Raw genomic sequence first — 9,170 nt, 5'->3', positions numbered from 1 at the left:
TCCATCTCCTGCCCTGGCCCTCACTTACAGGAATCCGAGTGTTTGTTTTTCCAGTGATCGCCTTGGAGAGGTGCCCTGCCCGCTCCCTGTCCCAGCTGTCCTGGCTGCAGAGCAGGGACCTGCTTCTGGAGATGTCTCTCTCCCAGGCCAGACTGGTAGCTGCCCGATTTGGTTGGAGGGGAGCCAGGCTGCATGCAACACCCGCACTTTCAGCAGCCGCAGGGGCACCCCACAGAAACCTGCCCAGGGGTGGGAGTGACAGGGTAGGCAGGGGCCAGGCCCTCCGCTGCCGATTCTCCCCGGCTGCACAGCGCTAAGCAAATCCAGCCCTCTCTGGGGCCAAGTTACTCCACCTGTTAAAAGGGAGGATCTCGATCCTGGCTGTGTGTTCAGGTCACCCGCTGGTACTGCTAAAGGCTCTCTGGGGCATTCCAAACCGAAGCCAGGCTGGAGAACCCTGAATCAGATGGTACCTAAAATGCCAGCAGGGTCCTCTAAGCTGCCATCAATAAAGCCAGCAAGAGGACCAGCACCAACGTAGGGGCTGTGTCACGATGGGCAAAGGTGCGACTTATGCAGTCGAGGGGCAGAAAATAAAGAAGGTCCACGGGCTTCTGCCCTTTTCAATGCTTTATTCACTCAAATCGCTCAATACAATTCCACTCTATAGGTTCTGAATCAAGAAAGTGACAATCCTTAATGCTGGGCACTGCCATCGACAGAATCCAACCACAGCAAAGAATTCTAGATTAGTTCTAAGCACTGCAAACACACTTAATCATGACAGGCCCGTGACAGACATTCCCTCTGCATGCTGAGCTCAAGTGCCAGATCTAAAGTCTCAAGCCTTAGGCTCCGAGTCCAGCAGATGCCCACTCACTCAGACCCCGGTGGTCAGGGCCCCAGGCAGGCTTCTCCCGGGGTGGAGCTGATGGCCGGCTGAGGAGAGGGTTGTAGGGAGAAGTTGCAGCTCTCACCAGGGTCAAGATGTGGCTGTAGAGTTCAAGAGCAGAGAGAGCAACGCAGAGGATCAGGCAGATGAGAAGAGTGGGGGTGTCAGTCCAGGTCCCCATCAGGCTCTCCAGCCTGAGGGCATCAGTGTGGGCTGGCTGAATGTCTGTTTGCTTTCTCCATCATTTATACTAAATTCTGGGGTTTCTGACCACCCTTTCAAAATCCCAATCAGCTGCCACCAGATTTCTCAGTGATGTCATTCACCCTGAGGTTAAAGCATCTGGTCTGGGGGTCCCCATCCTGATTTCTTGCCTCTCCCACTTATGGTGGCGAGGGCAACATGACAAAGACTTTACTCTGAGTTTGTCGGGATGGGGAGAAGTGGCTTATTTATGTCAGGGCCATGCCTGATGGCCATATTGGAGGGCTCCGTAGGGGTGGCCTGGTGAGGCTGCAGGTTTCAAAGCAGCGTTTTAAAATGGAGTTGCTTAGAATCAGGCCTAAGGCCACCCTTACATACCTGCCAGGCACACTTCCAAGGGCCTCACATATTTTTTTTTCTACCAGGGATTGAACTCAGGGGCACTCGACCACTGAGCCCCATCCCCAGCCCTATTCTGTATTTTATTTAGAGACAGGGTCTCACTGAGTTGCTTAGGGCCTTGCTAAGTTGCTGAGGCTGGCTTTGAACTCACAATCCTCCTGCCTCAGCCTTCACCCCCAGTTGCTGGGATGACAGGCGTGAGAACCACCATACCAGGCCATAGATGCCTTTTTAATGCCCATGGTGCGGAGGCAGACAGCGAGGCAGAGACAGGGGTCCTGGGGTGCACGCTGGATGCTAGGACGCGGGTAAATCCACCCAAAAGGGCCGCGGAACGTCAAGAAAGGTGTCACAGAAAAACCTGACCTCTAGGCTGACCCTGGGCCCTGGGGAGGAGCTGGCCAAGGGGCTTAGGAAAGAAGAGAGAGGGAGCACTTCTCAGAGGCCACCCCCCCACACCCCTCAGGCACCCTCCCCGCCCACCCTGGGTGTTCCTTCTGTGATAGTTTGTTTACTTGTTTAGTGCCATCTCCAGGACAGGGCCTTCTTGGCCTCATTCATCCCCACCGCTCAGCAGAGAGCGCTGGCATGCAGCTGGTCATCAAGTGACTGCATCTGCCCAGGACTGCCAGCTCGGCTTCCTTCTACCACTCATTCATTGTTGAGCCGGTTCATTATGTATTTATTTATTTATCGGGGGAACCAACTCCGGAATTAGAAAGTGCCGTTATTTTTAAAAAAAAGAGTGACTGAACCCAAGGATTTGGGGGGATCAGAAAGACCCGGAGGTGAGCCTGACTCTGCTACTGCCTGGCTGTGTGTCTATGTGTCAGTGACTCAGCCTCTCTGAGCTTCAAGTTCCTTACTTTCCAACAGAGGCAATAAAAGCATCCATCTTGTAAGATTGCCGTGAAGATGATGAAGGGAGGCAGGTGGCTCTGTTGCCTGGGCGAGCTCATGGTGAATTTCTGGGAGGATTCCAGGTCACCTTGGCAAAAGGTCCAACGGTCGGTCCTGCTGTCGTTCACCACCTGGAACACCCCATCCTCAAGTGAGGGCAACTCCTGCCTCTGCCCTCCAGAGTTTCACCCGCTCAGAGGAATCCAGAGCCACCAGGAAACTTGGCCGTCTCCCCCTGACATGTCGTCAACGTCTTCCACCCTCAGATCGTCAGTGCAGAGACCAGGGGTGCTGGTCATCCCTGTCCACCCAGGTGGGATCCACCCACGGGTCCACTCCCCACCCAGAACGTGGGCCCTGACCCGCTCTGTCGCTGCAGCCAACCTACAGCCAGGTGACGCAGGGCAGTTTTTCCTTCGCCATGGAAACGGGTCAGGTGCTTTCTCAGGGTGTCACGCTGGGTCCCTTTGACAAGTGACTCTCAGATCTAAACCCCAAATAAACAACCCCAAGCACATCAGATAGAGGCGCAGTGCCAAAAGGAAACGGGGTTTGAACTATGTGTACACACACACACACACACACGCACACACGCACACACATGCATACACACCTCCCCGGCTGAGCTTCATAGGGTCAGTGAATTGTTTGAAATCCCACAGTTTTGCAGGGAATAATTACCATCAGCATTTGGGACAGAGGAGTACAGATTCCTCATCAGTTTTCCAAAGGAATTTAACTTAAACCTTTAGGAAATTTAAGTTGATCTGTCCTCGCTGTCTTAGGAGATTGCAGAGTTTTTAAGTTCCCTCTCGGTATCCTTTCCCTTCTCAGCCGTGCTAATAAATTCCCCATTTTTCAACTAGGTTCCTAGCCACCCACAATAAAGACTACATTTCCCAGCATTCTCTGCAGCCAGCTCTGGCCGTGTAACTCATTTTAGCCAATGAGAATTTGGACCTGCTAACTCCCACAGAGTTCTATAAAAGAGAGTGGTCATGTGCTCTTTCGTCTTCATTCCTTGCTACTCTTTTGCTGGCTGGAATGCAGATGAGATGGCTGGAACTCAAGTAACTCCCTAATTCACCAGGTGGCACTGCAAATGGAGCTCATATAATATAGGTAGAGCGTTAGGCTGGTCCTACAGGGCTTTGTGGGGCAGGGGCATCAGACCTACAGTGGATACAATATCTCTGGACTTCAACATTAGGGATAAATAAACTTCACTTTCCTTGTGGCTACTTAACCTTGTTGTTCACAGCTGAGGCTAATTCTAACTCATATTCAAGGTGACGGTGAAGACAGTTTTAAAAGGAGCTATCTTGTTCAAGTAACTCCTTTCCATCTCTACGCATCCTCCCCAGCTCCTCCTCTTGCCAAACCAGCTCCTGCTTCGACCTTAGAAGAATCCAAGAGAGGGGCCCTCAAGGTCGTAGACCTCCCAGCTCCCCCCTCCCAAAGAACTCTCAACCTCCCTCCGCATAAGGGGCTCATGGTGGCAGGTGTTATGTATGTCCCCAGCTGAGAAGAGCACAGACTAGTCTCCCAGTCAAGCTTTTGGCAGCCAAGGAGACGAATGCTTTACCCTCAGAGTGACACTGGCACTGAAAGTCTTTTCCACAGAGCGATGCCAAGGAGACCCAATTAGGAAGAATCAGTTAGGTTGTGCTTCAGTAACAAAGAAGTCCAAAAATCACAATGTTCTAAAACAACAAAGGTTTCTCTCTCATTGGCGTCCATTGTGAGCAGCAGGGTAATCAGCATGTGGGTAACTAAGATGCTAGTCATCCTGGTGCAGAGGGAAAGACAAATGCCCCCCACAGGGTTCAGGCTGGGTGGATCCAGGGGTTTCCCTAGATCTATTAATGCTTTGAACTGGGAGTGACAACTTATTGGTCCCTCACTACAAGGCTTCTCCCAACTACGGTGGCCTCAGGAAGTGTAGTGCTACCCCTACTTGTGTCCAGAGTGGAGGAAGGAGAAAGCGGAAATGTTTGGTGAATAACACTGGTGTTTAAAAAATTCTATAAAAATCCACAAACTATATGTCAGGTACTGTACTAGGTCCAGGTGGCACAGCCACCACCCATCCCCCAAGGCTCCACCCTCCACCCTCAGGCAGCGTCAGCGGGGACCCTCAGCAGGGGGCCGGAGCCACGAGGAACTTCAGCCAGCAGAAGGCGAGAAGCGGGGAAACCCTCGGGACATGGAATCACTCCGCTGTGACCTTGACTGTCACAGACTCGGGGAAGCAAGGCCTGTAGCTTCCTGCTCTTCATCTCTGGCCTCTCGGTGTGCGTTAGGCGAGACCCCAGAGGACATGCAGAGGCTAAAGGCAGGAACACACCGGCCCCTCTGCTCCTCTCCCGTCCAACTGCCCCGTCCGCACACTCTGCTTCTGTAGTCCCCCAGGTCCACAGCCCCATAGGTGGCCCTTTCACCTGGACCTCCGGAAACACCTCCCGGCTGGCTTCCCTGGAGCCTGGCCCCACAGTACCCTCGCCATGAGCACCAGCCAGCTCCCTGTCTTCATGGTGCCCCTGTCCTTCTCCAAAGAGCACAGTGGGCCTCCAGTGTGCCCAGGGCAAATCTCCCTCCTGACGGACCCACCAGGCCCTACGTGGTCTGGCCACGTCCCCCTCACTATCAGTGCTAGCAGTTACTTGGGGGCATAGGTTCTGTGTTAGGAGTTTTCCGTTGCTATGACAAAACGCCTGATGGAAACAACGTATAAGGAAGAAAGGTTGATGTGGCTCATGGCCTCAGAAGTTTCAGTCCGTGGTTGTTTGCCCTCTCCTTGCCCCACAGCCCGGTTGCCTTTGGGCCTAGGATGGGTGAGACATCACGGTGGGGAGCACCTAGCTGAGGAAGTTGTCATATCATGGCAGCCAAGAGAGAGTCAGGAAGGAGCCAGTGACCTACATTCCTTCCAGTAGGCCCCGCCTCCCCAAGTCTCCACCATCTCCCAACAGTGCCATAGACAGGGACCAACCCTTAAAATGGAGGCCTTCGGGGGACTTCTATCCAAACAATTAGGGGTATTATAACCATATCTGCTTTGCAAAGGACATGACAGAAGTTCAGAGAGGTGAAGTCACTCTCCCAGAGCAGCACAGTAAACAGGACTCAAACCCAGATGTGTTCAGGTTCCTACCCTCCACTGTTTAGTCTTCCCTAAGCACGAAATGCCCACACTATCACTTTCCCAACTCTGGTCCCTGGAAGCAGAGATGAAAGGGGTCTCAGGAGGGATGCTCAGGAACAAGGAGCAGAGCCCGCGAAAGCCCTGGGCGGTGGCAGCCATCCTTGGTGACAGGAGGGTAGGGTGATCTTCTCCCCTACAGCTGAGTCCCGGCCTGTTGTCCTCGGGTGCCCACAGGAGAGAGGAGCTCCCCAGAGCCTGCCGAGTGCCCACCCCAGCTAGGACAGGGACAAGGCTCATCCCAGGCAGCCCCGGAGGTCAATGTGCTCCTGGTGTCGTTAGTTCTACTGAGAAAGTCTGGCAGAAGGTTCCAGAAAAGGAGTCCCAGTGAGAGGGTGGGGGAGGAGGTGGGCTGGTTAGGTCCCCAACACTGGAGGGTCACTGTGCTATTCAAGGAATCTAGAGTGGTTAAGAATTGGTAGCTGTGTGACGCAGGGTAAGTTGTTTAACCTCTCTGATCCTTGCTATTGTCATCTCTAAATGGGGATAATGACATCTACCTTGGAGCAATCTGGGTGAGGATTAAATGACTTTGATACCTGTAGGGAACTGAGGGGCTCAAGCGGCAGGAACGTGAAGTCAAGGACATAATTCTATAAACTGGGCCCACTGTACTGAGCCCGACCTGCTTTCTTTTCTACAAAGCGACTTACCTGTAGCCCTGCCTGGCTTAAGCCCACAGGACATGGTCCATTCCTCAGCCACCAACCTGCCATCAGCAGGGGGCCATGTAGCCCAAAGGCCAATAAGAAGAACCCAGGCTACCTTGAAGGAGGGGACTTTTGTGACCCTCACACAGACCAGATCCCAGAACCCAGGGAGGTAAAGATCATCCCCACCCACCTTAAGATCTGTAGGGACAAGTTCTAATTCGACCCGGTCATGATGGGCCGAAGGGACCTAGAGTTATCACGGCAGAGGGGACCTGATGGATGTCATCCTGCTGTTCATCAAAAGTCAAGAGATGGACCTGGGCAGGACTTTCTAGAAACTTCTCTGGGATTCCCCCAGTGAAACTGGAGTGCAGGAGGGGCACGCTGTCCCTCTCCTCTCTGAGGGGACCCACCCTTTCCCTTGAGAGTGTCCCCTTTCTCCTTTTCTATCCCTTCAATAAACTCGTGCCTATTCCTCTGAGCCATGGGCCTGAAATCTTTCTGACTTGATCACAAGACTCAGGGTTTGGGGTGGGAGTGTCTTCACGCTGCCTCGGTGACCGGCAGGCCCCAGCCCTGTGACACAGGCTGAGCTATTGCGACATTGCTGCTCTTTGATGGTTATTTGTAGAGGTGCTCAGGAGCCGAGGTCCTGGGAAGGAATTTTGGAGACAATAATAGGAGGAAGTTAGGCCTCCACAACCCAGTCCAGCCTTCACAGGACGCCGCTGGGGCACGGGCTGGTCCCCGAGGGGACTGCAGGGTGTTTATTTTATTCTGTTTACTCAGCCTGGGCTTGAAATTCAGGCAGATCAGGGTCCAGAGGCCAAACCAGGAAGATGAATGAGGCCAGACTGCGTAGCCCCCAGGACTGTCTGCCCCGACAGTCGAGTTCATTGTCCAGAGAGGTGGCCACGGGGGCTGTGGGGTCCAGATTCTGCCACTCACAATGTTAGGTCAGTGGCAGCGACTTGGTGGCGACTTAGAACAAAGCAGCCTGCGCTTTGCATCAATCAGATGCCAGCGGAAACGCCTGTCAATCAGCCAGATCTCCTGACTAACGCCTGTCAATCAGCAGGACCCCCCTGGCCAATCCTGGAGTTCAGCCAACTCCCCTGACCAACTCCAAGGGGGCAAGGGACCCTAGAAACACCTTTTCCTGTCCCAAGCCCTTCCCTTCCTGCTGTAAGACCCATAAAAGTCCAGTCCGGTCGAGCTTCCACTTGGTTTCTCCTCAGACCCTTCTCCTGTCCCCTCTGGGGGTCTGATCGAGTTCCGCCGGGGAGTGATATCTCAATAAAGCCTGTTCAGCGGGCCCTTTTAAACCTGCCTCCTTTGGCCATTGCCTGCCCAGACTGATCTGACACACAGGACACCGTCCACTCAGCCAGGGTCTGCGGCTCCTGTAGTGTCCCAGGCCATGGGGATGATGCCACCCTGAACAGGACACCAAGGGTCCCGCCCTGGAGAGCACCGGAGATTCCTGTAGAGTTGTAACTCAGGGTCCCCTGAACCCTGGAGGGTTCTTGTCTCAGGCACCAGGAGAATGGGGTCCGCAGGCGGCAGAGGGTGAGGACTCAGGAGCTGGTTTATTAGAAGCCAGGGAGGAGGGCGCACAGCATGGGAAGGGGCCCAGAGAGGGTGCTCAGGAGGCCGAGGCAGGAGGATCGTGAGTTCCAAGCCAGCCTCAGCAACAGCAAGGGCTTGAGCAACTCAGGGAGACCCTGTCTCTAAATACAATGCAAAATAGGGCTGGGGATGGGGCTCAGGGATCGAGTGAGTGCCCCTGTGTAGAGGGCCTGGGGCTGGAATTCCCCCAGGGGACGTGAGGAAATGTCCACTCTTCCTGCAGGAGCGGAGAGAAGCTTGCTTGCTTTTTCTTTTAGGCAACTGACAGGCCCCTTTCTAGGCCGGCCACTCCCTCCCTGCCTACCTGTGTGGCTTCCGCTGTTGCTTCTGCCTGCCGGGGCCCTGGGGCCCTAGTTTTAGGAACGCAGAGTGATGTCACCTCCCCCAGGCTGTCTGCCTTGAGGATTGTTGTGGGTATTTCCCGTCCCCTCTCCTTTTCCCAGAGCATCTGCCTGGAGGACCCCCTCCCCAGAGCCTGCCCCTGTTCTCACCTGACCACTCTCCACATGTGTTCGCTGACTGGTCACTAGGTGGCCGGGCGAGCAGGACTAGCAGCTGCCTCTGTCCTCAGTGTCCCCAGACAGAAAGCTGGCCTGACCCGGATACGCAAGGAGGAGAAGAAGGACAGTGTCCTGGGCCGCAGGCAGGGGTTGTGGGCGACCTCACCCCATCCTAGTTATCACTGTGAACTCCCAAGTCCCATTGGCTGTGTGGCCCCGGACAAGCGGCTTCAGCTCTCTGAATCACAAGGCTGCAACGAGGTCAGGAACAAAACCAGTTGCTCCTAAGGTATACAGGCAGTGCTCCATAAATGTGAGCCATGACTGATTGCAGGAGTTCAGCAGACAGGAGCTACCCAGGGTTGGATCCCAGCTCTGCCCCTCAGCCAGATCCATGGGCATAACCAAGTCACGTATGGCTGAGCCTCACGGTTTCCTCATCTGCGAAACGGGGATAATAAAAGTGGCTTCCTCCCAGGGCTGTGGGGAGGAGGAGAGGAGCCAAGACACCCACACTGAAAGTGCCTACCAGAGAAGCCAGCGCCTGGCCAGGGCCCCACAGCTGCTAAGGAACCAGGTTTCTAATTCCCAGGGGCACAGTGGGTACACTGCGCTCCCTTCTCCCCTGGGAAGGTGGCTGAAGCCCTGGACTCTCAGTTCTCCGCTCCCTGCCCGGGCTCCCCTCCTTCCCAGTGCCCTGGTTCCGGAAGAGTCTCCTTCCAGGTACAGGGGTCTTCTGGAAGTTTCAGGGTGGAGTTTAGGAGGGCGGCCTGGGGGGAGGGGGTGGG

At 54.6% G+C, this 9,170-nt stretch overlaps 1 long non-coding RNA gene across 1 annotated transcript; it reads right to left on the bottom strand.

Moving 5' to 3' along the window:
• Positions 1 to 9,160, bottom strand: LOC125611287. Its single transcript, XR_007341438.1, has 3 exons — positions 8,374 to 9,160; positions 2,365 to 2,529; positions 1 to 993 (listed from the first exon to the last, which is right to left on the bottom strand). It is a non-coding gene; the product is annotated as an uncharacterized LOC125611287 (long non-coding RNA).
• Positions 9,161 to 9,170: the final 10 nt, after the last annotated feature.

Source organism: Marmota marmota, unplaced genomic scaffold (assembly GCF_001458135.2).
Source record: "Marmota marmota marmota unplaced genomic scaffold, marMar, whole genome shotgun sequence".
Lineage (NCBI taxonomy): Eukaryota > Metazoa > Chordata > Mammalia > Rodentia > Sciuridae > Marmota > Marmota marmota.
Note: the sequence above shows the minus strand (reverse complement) of the source record. Positions and strands in the feature narration are given on the sequence as shown.